This window comes from Haliaeetus albicilla, chromosome W, assembly GCF_947461875.1.
Source record: "Haliaeetus albicilla chromosome W, bHalAlb1.1, whole genome shotgun sequence".
NCBI lineage: Eukaryota > Metazoa > Chordata > Aves > Accipitriformes > Accipitridae > Haliaeetus > Haliaeetus albicilla.
The window spans coordinates 351,732-369,003 of NC_091515.1; the positions used below are offsets into that span (position 1 = coordinate 351,732).

At 39.5% G+C, this 17,272-nt stretch overlaps 1 protein-coding gene and 1 long non-coding RNA gene across 2 annotated transcripts in view; one reads left to right on the forward strand and one right to left on the reverse strand.

Annotated features, from left to right (window-relative positions):
- ALPK2 (alpha kinase 2) overlaps positions 1-17,272 on the forward strand; it is a 96,396-nt gene that overhangs the window by 51,883 nt on the left and 27,241 nt on the right. The gene's annotated exons all lie outside the window — the stretch shown is intronic.
- Positions 7,994-13,232, reverse strand: LOC138683513 (uncharacterized). Its single transcript, XR_011323015.1, has 2 exons — positions 12,123-13,232; positions 7,994-8,230 (listed from the first exon to the last, which is right to left on the reverse strand). It is a non-coding gene; the product is annotated as an uncharacterized lncRNA (long non-coding RNA).

Here is a 17,272-nt window from a genome sequence, read left to right on the forward strand (position 1 = left end):
CTAGCATCTTTAAGGACCTCACAAAGTGATATCATCAGCTTAAATATGGGCAACTTGTGTGATTCTCCATAGAATTCCTGGCTTTCCATGCAAGCTTCCTTGCAATCTACCGTTAACCCCATGGCATAGTACTGTTGTGCTTGCACTGATCCTCTTGTAGGATGAAGGTTTGGAGTCTGCATGTTGCCAAGCAGCTACCATCTGAAATAAACCATTACATATAGAGGGTATTTTAGTACCTTGCAGCATTTTCAACTTGAATAAGTACAATGACTTTTCTGTGTAGTATAGAATTGTTTTTTGAAGGAACATGACAGGTGCCCTGGGCCAGTACCTGTCTGCTAAAGAGTCATGATTTGTCCAAAATGCATAGGCAGGGCCAAAACTGAAAAAAGATACTGTGCTCCATTAAAATTAAGTGTAGCTTATATGGAGATTTGCAGCCAGAGGAGGGAACTATGCATGTCAGAGGACTGCAAGAAGTTTACTGGAGGTGGCAGTTGAAAAGCCAACCTGCAGTGCCTAACACACAATACAAACACTGAACATTGTCACACTTCTTATCCCTGTGTGATTACTAAATAACAGGTGGTGCCAGAAACCAATACCTGTGTGTAAGAGTCCCATCAGAGCTGAGGAAAAAAAAACTGATTTCAGACTAGGTTCTGCTTTGTGTTGATAAGCAGTGGGTGCCAAATATGAGATAAACAGTTGGGGACTAGCTGGTGCTAGGGACAGAAACTCATCTGACTGCAATGTAGGTATAACATCTAGACTTGTCATCCTGGGCTCCCTTTATGGTTAATGGAGGTCTTCCCAAGGGAATTTAGAGCAAAGGGCAGGTCATCTGAAAAAGAAACATTTGAAATAGGTTAGATTAACTGTGCCAAAAAAGTGCTTATGTGTCTCTATTGAGGGAAAAGGAAGCAGTGTCAGACAGACATCTGCATTTTGAATTCCTATTGTTACATGGGATGAACTTCTCCAGAGTTGTTCTTAAGCATTTGAGTTTTTAATAGTTTTCTGCTAACTTATGAGGAGGAGACCAAGTACAAAATGGTATTGCAGAAATTAGGATTTGTAGTCCATGTAAAATTAGATTTATGAAAGACTATTTGAAAGATGAGTTTTTAAATAGAAAATGCCAAGGAAAGGTGAAAAGTTTGAGTGTGACTGAAGTCTGGGTCAAGACATTGAGAGTGAAACCTTGACAAAACAATTACAATGTATCGAGGATGAGAAGACATTCATATCAAAATAAAGGTGCATGACAATGCTGTGCTACTGCAGAGAATCTGAAGTATCACAAGAGAATGGAGGTAGAAAAGTATACAGAGGAGAAGTTTTGAAGGAGCTATCAAACACAGCAGGCAGAGGGAGATGCGGCACAGATGAGGCGGATGGTCTTATTGACACTGGCTGTGCTGTAGGGAGGAGGTTTTCCCAGGGAAGTCCCACTGTTCTGATGTCTCAGTTGTTCAAACCAGGAACCAGTCTGAGTTTACCCACATCTCTCTCTCAACCAAAAGGAGGTTGGTGTGTATGAGAGAACGAGCCACCGTGCATGGCCAGGCAACACACCTAGCAATGGGGATGGCAGCAATCCACTTTCCACTGCCACCTGGCAATCATCAGTTCATCGTTTATTTGAGCCTGGAATTCTGTATTCTGTTGATGCAGTTCTGGCTAGCTTTGGTGGGGAAGAGGAAAACCTGGCAATACACTGGTTTAAAGCAGTCATTCTTCTGTAATAGAACAAAAGTTTCAGTTATAATAATGTCACATGATCCTGTTAAAATTCAGTCATTGCCCTTGAGTTCAGCTACATGTGCAATTAAATTGAAATATTTATACATTAATAGCTACCAAAAGTAGAAAATGCTTGACCGATTACCTCAGGTTAAAGCTGTCTTGACAAGTTTTAAAACCCTGTCATGGTACTCAGATGATTGCTCTTTGGTGTATCTAAGGGAAGGAGAGAACTGAGTCTTTGCCCTTCTATTTTGTTTCCTTGTTGCACCATCCTCTTTCACACTTGCTGAGCTGTCTGTTCTGCCCTCCTGTCCGTCTTGTTTGACAGGTAGGAACTCTGTGGCAGGAATACCTTGCCTATGCAGGCCCCTCTCAAAAACATCCTCAATTCCTTGCTGACATTTCTGGGTCACGATATAAAGAGTTTAAAATTTAGATACTGGCAGTGACACAGAGAGAGCTCCAGTGTGCATGACAAAAACTGATGGAAAATAGAATCATAGAATCATTTAGGTTGGAAAACCTTTAAGATCATCGAGTCCAACTGTTAACCTAGCAATGCCAAGTCCACCACTAAACCAGGTCCCTAAGCACCACATCTACATGTCTGTTAAACACCTCCAGGGATGGGGACTCAACCACTTCCCTGGGCAGCCTGTTCCAATGCTTGACAACCCTTTTGGTGAAGAAATCTTTCCTAATGTCCAATCTAGACCTCCCCTGACGCAACTTGAGGCCATTTCCTCTTGTCCTATCACTTGTTACTTGGGAGAAGAGACCGACACTCACCTCACTACAGCCTCCTTTCAGGCAGTTGTAGAGAGCGATGATTATTAACAGACTGTTTGTCTGCCCATGTCTAAATTTCCATGTCAGATTGTTTAAAAAATACTTTGCTAATAATTGCTGTTCTTTGTAGACTGATAACTAGCCATTCTACCCACCTTATTCTTGCTGTTACAGAAAATACATATATACCCTGTATCAGGAAGTATTTCCTCACTATCTGAAAAAGAATGAAAGCTGAGTGCATCTAAACTCAACTTTATACAAAGGTCTGGACCAAGAAGTTAGACTGGGAAAAGAAAGTTTAGTCCTATTTATGTTGACTGACTTCAGTGGCAGAAGAAAGATTCACCTAGTAGAACTATGGTTTTACCTTGGTGTACCTGTGTTACCAATATGCATCAGCTGGATGTCTGCAAAATCATAAGCAGTGAAATAATAAATATCAGTAGGGTAAACAGTATTCTCATTGGGCTCTTATTGGTGCATTGAGATGAATGGGAGAAACAGCTACCTGTTTCACAGACAGTGTTTTAATCTGAGCCAAAGTGTGCTTTTTGCCTTTTGCATAAGGGAACCAAAGCATGGGTTTTGTGAGCAAGTCAAATAAATATGTATTCTAATCTCAACAGAGACATCAACAAAGCAGAAACTGGAACCCAGTTTTTAAAGGAGCACTTAGAGGTTAATTCTTGCTGCTAGCAGTTGCATTATTATATTATATAATATTCTTAAGCACACACAGAATGAATTAATTGCACTGTGTCCTGATAGCAATTTTAAAATGTTATGCTTTTCATAGGGCACCACTGCAGTTTAGGCTGAAGCACTAATGCTTTTTGATTTAAATTCTATTACATGGACTAACAATGATAAAACACTCAAGAATGGCGTCAAGAAAGCTTCTACAGGATGTTTCTTCTTGTTCAAAAGTAATTAATCACACGAATGGCCTATAGGTATCGGGTTTTTAGATTTATGTGTCCCTATAGATAAACTGATAATTTTACCTATTCTTTCACAGTTTTTAAGTGCTTTAAAAAACATCTGAGCTCCAGTGGTAATGTTTTTCAAAAACACCTAAGGAGTTTCAATGTATAAGTCCATATCCACAAAACATTAGACACATAACTCTTAACGTTGATCTTGTTTCCAAAAAGTGTCTGTAATCATTAGAAGTTTCTTGCTCAGTGGAAACTGGCCTCCTCAGTCCCTTTTGCAGTAGAACCTTGAGTACATTTGAAAAATGTCATCTGAATGTTCAGAAGCGTTCAGTGGTAGCAGTGAATGAATCAGAGTACATCAGTCCTCCATGGATTCAAGAAGACAGCTTGCACTTTTGAAAACCAATGAGCAGTTGCTGGGAATCAGCTGTAGACTCTGATTCCAGCTTTAGATCTTAAATAACAATCTCACCCACGAGGAGAAAGTCAGTGGGTATAGAAGACAGTCAGCCTGGTCCTGAAGTATGGAGAGATAAGTCTGGAGTGCAGAAGAATTTTCTCTAAAACTGGAAAGTTGAGAAACTTAACCAAAATGTCTGCAGCATTTTTTAACCTGTGTGGGAAGATAGATCCTTGCCACAGAAGTTAGATGATTCTTCATTACAAGCTTCCAAATGAAAAAAGCCAGGCTGCTAAGTTTCAGGATTTGAATCTATGAGTGACTAGTCTTGGATGAATAGATCACTGCAGCACTGTGATACATATTCCCAGTGCCTATGCATGTACCTGCTTTACAAATTGCTTGGCCCCAGGTCTCCAGAGGATGCAGCTTCAGAAGGCAGCTGATGTATTTCGAATGCTGTGCCTGGAATATTTATCCACTTCAAGGAGATGTAAGATGGAGGACCCCATTAGAAAACAGGCAGTATGTTTCCCAATCCATTCCTTATACCCCATAGCAAGAGAAAATTGTATGTAATTCTTATTGGAGGAACTTTTCAGTATAACTCCCGCAGCTTAACCTCACATAACCTAATAGTGAACTGCAGGGATGCAGCTCCATTATGCCTTAATTTCTTTTTTTTTTTTCTCTTCAAGAAACTTCAGTGTATCTAATAATTGTGTGGGTGTTATAAAGGTCATGTTGCTCTACAATAAAAGTCTCAGTAAATAACTTTTCATTTTTGAGTTTTAAGAGCACAGTAGTAAGAAAGTAATAGGGAGAGGGAGTTAATCTATGCTGCTATCCTGCCACACAGCACCAGGGAAAGGCTAAAAACTGTTTGCCCACATAGATGTTTGATTGAATATTTCCTCTAATAACATTTCAGGTGGAAGCTGGGGAGCCTGTATTGCCATTCCACCACTGGAGTACCAGCAGTGATGATTCATGTTTTGCATCTCTAAAAGAATGAATGATGTGGAGTAAGCTGTGATGACATTGCAAATCACAGAGCTAGTCCAAAATGACAGACCTAATCTCCAGCTCTTTGTGTTGATATGATATGGATATTGTGCTCAGGCAAGCAGCACATGAGGCTTACTGAGTGGGAGGAGAGAAACAGTATAAGATGTTCTTCAAATAAGAAAAATCGCAGTGCCAGTTATCAGGAGAAGGGCAAGCAAGACTGTACAGGTTTCCTAGAAAGCACTGCAGGCGTCGTGAGAGAGGGAAGGGACTTCATTTCTCTCTCAATCAAAGGTTGAGAAGAAAAGTAGCTGCTGTGAAAACATTACAGAGGGCCTTGCAGGCAAGGTCACTTTTGCTTTCCTACTGCAAAGCCAGAGAAAAGAGAAAGGAGTTCCAGCTCTCTTGCCCACCCCTACCCTCCAACTCACCTGCACAAATATTCCCTCAGCTAGAAGCTAGTTCTCAGCAAAGACCTTTTGAAAAATAAGCCATAATTATCTGCAGCTCTGCTGATTTCACTGTGAGTCTGCCATAAAATATTGTGGGTGTGAAATTACTGTGATTTACTGAGTCTTGGACAGCAGGACAGTATTGGCTTTGGGAGCCATTCTGTTGCTGCTGGATTCTGGCTGTGTTTATGAATGACTGAGGTTGCTTGTTTTGCAATGGTGGCAGAACAATGTCCCTTGTTAGTGTTAATGCTTAGTGGTCTTATAGATGCCCGGTCTGTGCCAGATGTTTTGGATCTGGCCCCCTACATCAGTCATTCCAATTCATTTATCTGCTCCTTTCAGACAAAGGTTGGGGCCCAAGCTTATGCTATGGAGCAGCCCAGCCCGCACCTTTCCCTTTCCCCCCTTTTCACAAAGAACCTGCAGCCTTTCTCTTTCTATAGAGCTAAAAGCTCACCACATGAACCATGTTCATGTTCCCCCAAACACAGTAGATATGCATTTGGTCTTGTGATAGGAGTGCACATGGGATCAGATGACAAGAGCTGCTTGTTTGCTGTGGCTAGATTTGTGCTATGTGCATGGCAGGATGGTGTATCACAGCTGCAGTTTGGTGATGTGACAGGTCCATATCAAGGGACATAACAGGGATGGACTTGGCATCAGCACCCAGCAGAAAGCCTTCATGCCACACACCAAAAGGCTGGTACTGCTGCTACAGAAATGTGTTTGAATGAGCTTCCTGTGTAATGTAGGAAACATCAGAAGGGAGGAATATTTATATCCATCCATTCATGCTTTATCTGGTAGCCAAGATTAAGATTTATTGTTCCTGAAAGCAAAACTGGACCAGGGAAGAGGAGGCCAGTGGGGTGCAATATATACTGGAAGGATGATGTCAGGGAAGTGGGACAGCAGTGGATAAGCATCTGGCACAAGTCTCTCAAAATAAACTTTATGTTCCTTGGAACTATGTTAAAGGGATCAGGAGCGCAGGTGGTGGTCTCCTCTATCCTCCCAGCTGGAGAAGGGGGTTCAAGGAAAAGGAGACAAATTGAACAGGTGAATGAGTGGCTGCGTAGCTGGTGCTTTGCTCAAGGTCTCAGCTTCCCATACCACTTGCTTTGTCCCTGCGCTTGCATGTCCACTGTTGCACTCCCACCTCTCCTCAACCTCCTCTACCGTTGCCCCTGCTCCTTCCCCTTCCCTGCCACTGTGCCTGATGTTTGTTTGGGACAGCAGGGTTGGAAGAGGAAAAAAAGCAACAAAAAGTCTTTATTCTTCCTGTAGGTAGTAAGCTTTATTTTCTTCCTTTTGCAAGAGCTGTTCTGCACTAATTTATCAGGAGGCTACTGGATTACTCTCCATTCAGTCACCTTTTATTGCTGTATCAGATACTTGCACAGAGTGGGACAGTGCAGGTTTTCAGAACAGATGGTCCCTTAAGAAAATTGTGAATGCAAAGAATGATTAGGATATGTATAAGGTTTAGGAAACCTATTCTGGGTTCCTCTGTGAAGACCTGTTGTGTTATTGTAATTTGAAGTGCTGAGAATTCTTTTAAAAATGTCTAGACTGGAACTCAATTTTAATATACAACATTGTAGTTCTTCCATTAATTTTCAGCAGTACACATTGCTAATGACTGTTCCATGGCAATAACTCATGGTAGAAAACAAGGTTTAGGGAATAAAATTAAGTAACTCATTGAAGATATTCTGTTGGGAAACACTGTGTAATCAAATTGGTTGCAAATGGAAACACAGTATAATCTATAAATGATAAATTTCACATATTCATCTATGCTTTCTTCCAGCAGCACTGTACACATCACAGCCATAGGAAGCTTCCTATTCATTATGCTTGCCTGGTTACTTAGCGCTAGAAGTCAGAAGAAAGGTGGAGTTTGGAACATGCTGATGAATATTAAGGTTAGCACTCTCATTGCAAATCAGAGTGCAACATTCTGTGAGCCTAAATCTTGGATTATTCAATGGGATTTAGGCTTCTCAGTGCAGTGTTGGTGCCTGGCTTTCATTAAGACCTGTGAAAGTTCCTACAGGTGATTCCTATTCTTTACAATAGTTTTCAGAAGAATTTCTATGAGGAAATTATGACCATTCCCAAAACAGTAGGTTTAGAATATAAGACAGTGGACTTGAGCATGGTGCTCAAATCATACATACAGTTGTGGCATGGAAGGGAACAAAGCTGAAAGCATTTGAAACCTGAATAAATGGTGTTTCAAGTTAGAGGTAATAGCTTTTTATCAGATTTTTGGAAAGTGTTCTGTTTGAAAAATGTCATGAGCATCTCAGTCAATTAATGTTCCAAACCTATGTTTTAATTTGGTGCCAAAATAAGAGCCAGAGTTTCACTACATCAGCTAATTGGCTTCAGTATTCTATTGTCCTGGTCAATTCAACAGGAAAAAGAAAAATCCAAGCTGGCCTTGTTTTTCAGAGGTAATCACAACCCCATTGATTCCAATGAAATCCACATTCCTAATGATGACATTATAATGATGATTCCTTAAGATGACTTGTGTGCTTTACAATGGGAATCTGGCAGTGCATGTAGAAGAGTATGTATTTCCCACATAGTATGGTGCTTTTGCTTGTAAAAGAAAGAGCAGAATCATCCTGACATACATGTTAAAAGGTTATTTATTCCTCAGTACGGTGGGAAAATGTATTGCTACAGTTCACATACTTTTCTGAATTGATGTCTTGTCTACCAGTAGCTATTTAGTGTGATAATGGCGTTTGATAGACTGGACACAAACACCATTGTCACACTCCACAGCTCTGGTAGTAGTAGATCATTAGTCCATGGAAGAAGTAATATACATACATTGCAGATTTCAGCATGGGGGCTTCAAAGATCTGCAAAACACAGAGAAAAGACCATGTTTATGCATATTTATATGTGGTATCTCACCAAGGAAGTGGGAGACAGGATTCTGAATTTCTTTGAGGTGAATATTTTGTCTCAGCTAGCTGTGGTAATCTAAAGATAAGTAGCTTTAAGCGTGCTTTTACAGGCAAAGGAGATGGACAGGCACCTTGAGAAAGTAATCAGTCCTGTCCTAAGAGACAAATTTATGAAGGGAGGGATGAGTCATTCTCTGCAAGGACACGTGTCTTTCTTTTATTGATGGAGACAGCTCAGAATAAGCGCCTGACTTTTATAGAGCTATGTTAGATCTGCAGAATCACGATGCTTAAGATGATGCTTGTTTTCCATATACTTGTTTTTAACCAGCATTTGAGAACTAGCCCACTTACAAGACAGCAAGTTGGTCTGTAGTCCTAGTGCCACTTCACCTGTTTTATTCAATGCAAGTTCTTCTGTGACAGGTCAACACCTATGCAATAGTGAATTAAGCAGTGTAACTAACATACACACAACTGTGGTGTTTCATTTCTTCCCAGGACTGTTTTTTTGGTTTAATAGGGCAGAGTGTATTTCTGTGGTTGTTTAGCCTGCAAGTCTAATAACATTTCTGCACATCCTCAGGGAGTATAAAAAATCCTGTAAAAGATCCTATTCATCAGGAGTGGACTAAGAGCACACAAACAGTAACTGAGGGTCACATGATGAACAGTGATTTGTAAAGCCATGGAAATTCAGTTATGTGTCATCATCACATCTGAATACTACAGAGAAGCAGAGAAAACAGAGAAAGAGCACAAGAAGGGAGGAGATTAGAAACCAGAGCTTGGGTGAATAGTAGTAGCCTTTGAATCTTATTCTTCCATGTATCTGCTTTTTCCTCTATCTATATAAAGTCTGTCAACTAGTGTGATCATCTATGCAAGATCATATTGGATATTAACTGGAAGAAACACTGACCTGTGCAGATAGAATGTAGCTTTGTGAAAGTGCAAGCCAGCTAGTGAGTGTTCATTACTAGGAATAAAAAAATCATATTAGTAACTAACTGATAACTGTAATGAGTCTTCTAGCGTAAAGAAAGGAAAAAAAAAAAAAAAAAAGAAAAAAGAAGAGACAGACCACCAGAGTGTAATTCCTTTATTCTCCTGGAATTGGTAAAGATCTTTCAAGGATAGGAGAGTACATTAAACATTAATGTTACATTTTGCATGAATTTGGGTAGATTCTGTATGTGCTGAGTGCCAGAATGGTTTTTGTAGCTACTGAAAACTTGAACTTTCTGACTCAAAAAAGAGTTCTGTATGGACTGGTTAGAAGAACCATGGGAGGGAATGGAGTTGTCTTTTTGTGCCAAGAGATGAGGACGGAACATCTTGCTGTAATGCTTTTAAACTATCAGTCTCCTTTTTTTTAAGCTCAGTAAACGCATTCCCATTTTTACATATTCGGGAGCATTTGCTATCCATATATAATAAAACTAGACTCTCCGGTAGTCTTCTGGATCTGATTGCATTTTAGCAAAAGACTGTTAAGTAAGTTAAAGCATTCAAAAGGCAGGATCTCAGATCCTCTGAGAACTCTTCCCATGGGCTTAGCCTTCCTGTCAGTCTCATTTTTTATCTTCCCTAATTCACTGCCCTGGTGATGTGTCACTCCCACGCATTAATAGCCTTAACACCTCTGCTTTATTCTGTCTGCTGTCAGCACTCCCATCAGGCATTCCAACGAGAAACGAGAGAAGGAGGCACAAATCTCTATCATCAGCTGTTTGTAAAATTTAAACATTTGAGGTATGTACGCTGAACGTGGTACAGCTATAGAGGAAAATCACTTTTCTGTGCTTGTTGAGACCAAGTGGTCGCCATTTTAAATATCAGCTGTTTTAAGTAGGAGAGGTGGTCCCTAGCTTGAATCAGGGCATGCTGCAGTTTGTGACAAGTGCAGCTCTGCGTGCCCCAAAATAAGAGATTGTGTATGGGCAACTACCACTGGGTCAGCTGAAGCACTGGAGCTTGTGGGGAGTAAACATGGCTCTCTGAAGGAAATGATGCAGAAAAGAATCTCCTCTCCAGATGAGATGCAGGTTGAGGGCTACTGCAGAAACAGCAGCTTTGGTTTCAGGCAGTGGAAGGAGCTGTAACAGGAAATGATTAAGGATAAGGGCATAGGGCTCCCAAATACTGATGTTTATATGCATATCATCAGGTAGGGAAATTTAGCTTACTCTATTCTACAGCATCAAAGGTTGAAGTGCCAGCAGAGAGGAGACACTAATGCACACAAACAAGCTGGCTGCCTACATATACTGAATATGCCTGAACCACCAGCATACTCTGCGCAGTGTAACAAGTATTTCCTCTCCAATCTTTACCTTTTGATGTCTTTACCTTTTGAACTTTGTGTATTTTCTGGATCTTTTTCTTAAATGTAATCTACTTCAACCAGTGTTGATCAGTCAATGCAGACTCATTAGGGCTCTGGACCAGTTTAACTGATTTGCAAGTACATCTAATCAAACCTCAGTGAAAGCATGAACTGGAAGTATGAGCTGAGTTCTGAGTGGCCCGTGGCTGGTAAATAGAGAGAAATGAACCTTCACTGGCTGCTTACCAGATCAGACTGTTTTGTTTTTCAAACGTAATTATTACAACTGCTCTGTCATTCCCATCCTCATCAAGGACGCAAGCCTATAAATGCTTGGTCAGGACTGAAATGTTTCAAAGTGCTTTTCATCTTTCACTGATTTTGTCTGTGTTTTAAGTCTGTACATGCTGTAGTGGGAAAGAGTTGTGCATTTGAATGCATACATGGAACTGTCAGGCAGATTTGTCTAGTCAGGATGCAGCTTGCAGTTGTAGACATGAGGAGCACAAGGCTATTTTTAATAAATGTGTGCATGCTGTAACTGGTGATAATGAGAAACAAATGCCAGAGGAACTTAAGTACTGTACATTGCTTTCTAATTCATCACAGTATTAGTGTTTTTTCCCCTTACCTTTCCTCATCTTTCTCTCTGCAGCACAGAAGAAAGGTCAGGGAAGATCCCACTCTAATTAAGCTCTCTGAGGAAAAGTCTGACAATCACTGGCAGATAAAGTGCAAAGAGCAGTAGAGCCCTGGCAGTAGTGCCTCTAGACTTTACTGTGAAATGTACATGACAGTAGATAGCCAGGCAAATGATACAGCTGCAAGCAGGCAGTTTTATAGTTCCACAGCTACATGGAAGCTTCCAGCAATCCAACAGGAATATTTCCAAGACAAAAGGTAATGAAAGAAAGAGAAATGGCCACTAGTTTTTAGTACTGCAATGGAGAAACCCCCCCGAAACAATGGGAAATTTACAGATCAGTACAGGGAGAAAACAAAGTATAAACATCAGAGAAAAAAAAAATCCACTTTTTGCTTCTCTTCTGCTAGGTATTTGTATAAAGAATATTATTGGAATGTTCCAGTTGAGAAGAACATTGTGAAGAACAAGAGGGTTTTTCAAGAAGTATCCTGATGGATGACAGAACTTGTCCTTTTTGTATATCTGGACATCCGGACTTGGAAGCATTCCTGTAACCCTGGTGGAGTCTAACCACACTTATTGTCAGCTTCCCTGCCACCCCCTCCCCCCTTTTTTTTAAACAATAAACATTTAGGGTGGCTTGCCCACTGACACTAATAAAAGCCTAATCTCTTTAGAAGTGTAGGCAGAGATCACTACCTGCAAGACATTAAATCCAGTTAAATTACACAGACAGGCCACAGGCATTTGTGGATATTTTGGTATGCTGAAGTGCTTAGTATTCAAAATTCACCTGCACTATTTATTTTTGTTAATACATTTTAGCATTTCCTTTTCCTCACGTGAATCAAGCACAGGAAGACACTTACCATCTGACACAACCGCCAAACGATCCTCTGGTGTGTCATTAGGGCTTGTCAGAACTGAGATTCTCTTGCATGACATTTTGCTGAATATCACTGTATTCGGATCTTTGGAGGTCTTGGTTTTCTTTTATGGTTCCCAGCAGTGATCAGCTGTTGAAAGCCTCTGTTTCCAGTGGACACCTTTCCCTCGCCCTTTATGGGATCCTGAGGTTTTAAAGTAAACAATTCATTCTCTTTCTGATAAGTCATATTAAAATATTGATCTGGGGGAGGGATATGGCCCTCACTGCACAGAGCCAGAGTCACCTTTAGTCAAACAGACTAAGGAATGGAAAAAAAGCTCTGAAATCTCAATTTTCTCTGTCCCTCAGAGAGAGCATATGTGGGTAGGGAAAAATGCAAAATACAGGTTTTTTTCAGCTGCCTGTTTTGCGTAACCCTGAGATGAAGAGTGTTTACTCTGTCTTCATATTAATTGCTTACTTCTTCCAGTGGGACTGATTTCATCAATTCCTCAGATCACAGTGCTAATCTTACTGACCAGTGCTGGGTCTTACCAATTTTTTAAAAATTTCTTAGTTTTGATTTACTGTCTTTTCTGCACAGGAATTTTCAGAACTCTCAAAAAGCCTGTCACATTTTTAATGGATTTTACTTTCCAGCACACCTATGAGATGGGAGAAAAAGCATGACTTCAGCTGAGCCTGTCCGAACACCAATGGCAAAACCAGGAATTAAACACACGTTTCAGGACCTCATCTAGATCATCAACAACTAGACCATTGCATAAACCCCCAAATTTAGGGCATGATAAATTTCACATCTTTTGTGAAGGCTAGTATGTGATTGGAACCTGAGATTTCTCTAAACATAAAGTCACACCTTCAGTACAATAATCTTCCTGATTGTTAACTAATTAATATTTCATTGCTTACTTCCATTATCATGCTTCTATTCCATTAGAACATAAGTATTTTGTAGCAGTCTTAAGTAAAAGTAATTTTTTTTTAAAAAAGCAGTTTTCAATATAATACTTCACAAAAGTGAGGAACCAGGTCACTTTACTGGTTTTGGCTGGATGTGTCCATCCAGCAGCAGAAAACCACTGCAAAATCAAATCTAGAAAAAATTCAATGTCTTGTACTCTCCTTGCTTTCCAGCTTTAGTATAACTAGACCTTCAATAAAACACAAATGCAGCTTCTGTCTTGGTTAACAGACCTTCCCTCACCACTGCTAGGGTGAGATGAAACAGGCCGGTATATATGAGCTCTAAGAATCAGAGCTCTCCTTTTGTGAGAAGGAGAGCTCTGATACAATGCTGTGTAATGGAAAAAAAAACCTGAACTACAAAACCACTAGAACACCCTCATCTTTACCAGTTTATGGCATGTGTTTTCTCCTTTAGGTTGTCATGTATTTGGACTGCAAATTTGTCATGGCAAGAACTATCTCCTACTGTTTCCTAAAATGCTGTTTTCTAATCACAGTGTAGCTCCAGTGTCAGATACACCAGTAATACAAATAATAATGTCAGCAGTCATGAATAAAGGAAGGCACTGAACTGTGCTTTGTATGCAATAATGAAGCTGTGTTTATAGGTTCTTAGCAGTCTTATCACTGCATGTACAGTTCAAGAATAGTTTTTTCCCCTTATGAAAAACTCCAGAATGTATAATTCTCAGGGATTTAATGACACATTTTTATAACCTTAGTTGTAAAAGCAATGTTAGTTGCCTAATGTAGATGGTCCGACTGCTTCGCTGTACCATCTTCCAGTTTTGTTAAAGAAAAAGACTTTAATTAGCACAAAGCACAAATTAATAATGCTAACAGGTGATATTTAGTAGGGAAACAGAGAATGAAATGAGACAGGAAAAGAAAAAGCGCACACACCTGGGTTTTAGCTTTCATATTCTGTGCTGTATGATAGGGTATTGGAGAAACAGAGTGAAATTATGCGTTTTGTAACAACACAATCCTAGTCACTTGCTTTTAGATTACAAGTGCCAGTAATCTGTGCTACCTAACTTCAGGTGCTGTACAAGAAGGGAGACCATGATATGTGTCAATCTCAGGGGGCTGTGCAGCCACTTAGATGCACTAATATACTCTCATTTTTTATCCTTATAAAGAGCTTAACAGGAAGATGGCTGGGGAAGTTCTGGACTGAATCACTATCTAGCTGATAACAAAATATCAAGCAAAACCAGCATCTATTGAAGTCAAAAGAAACATTTCCACTAATTTCTGAAAGATCAGGATGGCATCTACAGCATTATATGTCTGTATATTCTTTGTGTATGCAGACATCTTGCATAGTGGGGCCTGACTGTGCCATGATTGTTACTACTAATAGACTTCCTGTAATATTAGGAAAAATATACCCCCAGTTACAGCTATTTTCTTTGTTTAGAGTCCTGGGGGTTAGGGCTTTTGGATGGTGCTCTTAACTTTTGTGTTACCTTCTGCCCTTGATCTATTTAGAAAACCCTTATGAATCAGGGACTGCTTTTCAATTGGTGTTGATACTGCTTTTTTTTGGTGAAAAGTGTATCATTTGGGACTTGTATATACACACAGTATAAAGGTGACAGAATTACTACTAGTAGTACTACTAGTTCATAGTCTGCCCATAATAGTAGAACAAGGTTTGGGGAAAATATTTATTTAAAAATTACCTGTACAATTATACCAAAATCCTGTGTGCAAACTCCATATGCCATTCTGAAAATATGGATGTGCATTTCAAGTCTACAGGAGGTATCTGACCATTTGCTTATCACAAAAAGAGAGCAAAAGACCTCAAATTAGAAAAACCCCATATGTCAGATGTTGTCCAAAAACAGCAGAGAAAGACTAAAATGTGCTACTTTTAATCACAGAGGAAACACCACTTACTTGGTATTTCTGGGGCTGTGTTTCTGGCAAAAAAGCTGTTTTCCTCAAAATGGCGATCTGCAATTTTAAGTCAAGTACTGCCCACTACACATAGAGCCACTGGCGAGAGTCTGAAACAGCATTGCAACATTCATTACTGTTGCAGACTGGTTTGGGTCCAATTCTGTGAAATTAAATGCCAAATTATTTGGAAATTCCTGAAAAAAAAAAAGGAACTGGTTTGTTTAAATGGTACTAAAGGTGATACAGGGACAAATAATGCAATACACATTGCACATTCATCTGAGGGCCAAATTCTTCCCTTGAAAATATGCAGATATGATCCCAAGCAAAATTATCTAACTTTGAAGTTCAATCTAACTTTGAATTTGGCACTGCTCAGAGCAGAGGACTGAGTCCTGTGACCTCCAAAGGTCCCTTCCAACCTAAATTATTCTGCAATTCTGTTATTCCATTTTATGTTCACAGCTCCTATTGACTAAGGTGTGACTATACAAAGGACAAAATTTGATGCATATAAGAGTTCCGTCCTATCATTTTTCTTATATAAAATGTGGAGGATACGAAGAGTCAAATAGAAATCTGAGGAATGAAGTCTTTTCTATGTGGAAAGAGTGAAAGAACAGCTCCAAGACTGAAGGAACAATAACTTACCACAGGGGCAAAAATTGGGCTATGTTTGGAAATTTTTCAAACTGGGAAGATTTAATAAACATTAAGAAGCTATGGTTTGGGTCTGCAAAACCTTAATTATGAAATTCTTCAATTAAGAACAACAATTTTGGCAAAAAAGGGGTTAAATATTCTGTGCATGAAGATCTCACTAGTGTATTAGGAGAATTATTTTACTCTGTTTCAAAATTATATGGGCAGACAAGAGTTTGTGAGCAGTATAAGTCCCTTTGGAAGAATAAACCTTCTTTGCAGCTAATTAATTTTGATCATAAATATGTTACATGTTTAAAAAAGCTCATTTAGAAAGCCTGTTTTAAAGGGCTTAAAAACTACAGTTACTTTGTTTATTTAGGGTGGATTTCAAAAGCTAGTTTCACCATTCAGTTCAAACTGAAGACTTTCAAATCAGGGTTCATTTACATGACCTGAAAGAGGCTCACCTGAATTGGTTCTCATTCTTTTTTTTTTCTCTACACTTAAAATCAGAATAGTCTGAAGTTTATATGAAAAGAATAACACAGAGAAGGATCATGGTGTGCACGTAGAGCAAGTGGGGAGAAGTGAGTGGATTGGGAAGAGCTTTCTCTTCCTCATTTGGATAGCTAATTTACCACAAACCTTAACTTAAAGTCAGTTGCAGTTTTGAGGGAAATGGGAAACTAGACCCTCAGTTGAGGAGGGAGTTAGAGCAAAAGATTCTGATCTGAAAAATGATGCTACAAGGTACAGAGTTTTAAAAAGGAACTACTGAGGCGTCAGTCCAGGGAGACCTCAATTCTGCCGTCCTCTAGAACCCTGATATTTAACGATTTTCCTTCCCTAGATTCCAGCCTCAGAACTGTTGCACTAATGGCCATTCACGTGTGACAACTTGAGTTGTATCTTTATGGATTTACTCCAGCTCTATCTTTAATGAGCATATAATCAATACTCTTAAACTGATTTGGGGTTGGCTATTTCATCTACAGAAAAATCCTGTTACAATCCACCAGCTGTGGGCATGGCTTACTTGGTTTAAAACTTTCAGACAAATCTGGGTCAAAGATTTAGGCCAGATCCTTTTATGGAGAAAACTGACACATATGCAACAACATAACTGAATTTATCCCTTTCCTATGACTTATTAATTTCAGTGAACCTATGCTGACTTGCATCAGTTTAGGATATGACCATATAATTTTTGAGAGGAAATTGCTACAGGAATTCTTGGGCTCAAAGTGGGCAAAGCTGGTATTTATCTCTTTATCCCAGATTACTACAGTATTCAGGGGGCATCAACCTTCACAAACATCCAAGGAAGAACATTTACCAGCACTAATACCACAATATAATAGACAAAGGTGAGGCATATGTAGTGCTAGGACAACTTAGATCACCGAAAGGAAAATGTTGTCACCCTTGTAAGTCAATGGCTAGTGGTTAAAGATTACCTGTTCTGGTCATTCTGACTACTAGATAGAGAAAGATTAACTTAGAGCAGTATAAAGTAGAGCAAAGGTGTTTAACCTGGAAACCATGATCTCTTCTGATTTCTACTGGGGCTCAGTAAACGGAATTGATTTGAGTTTCCCAATCATC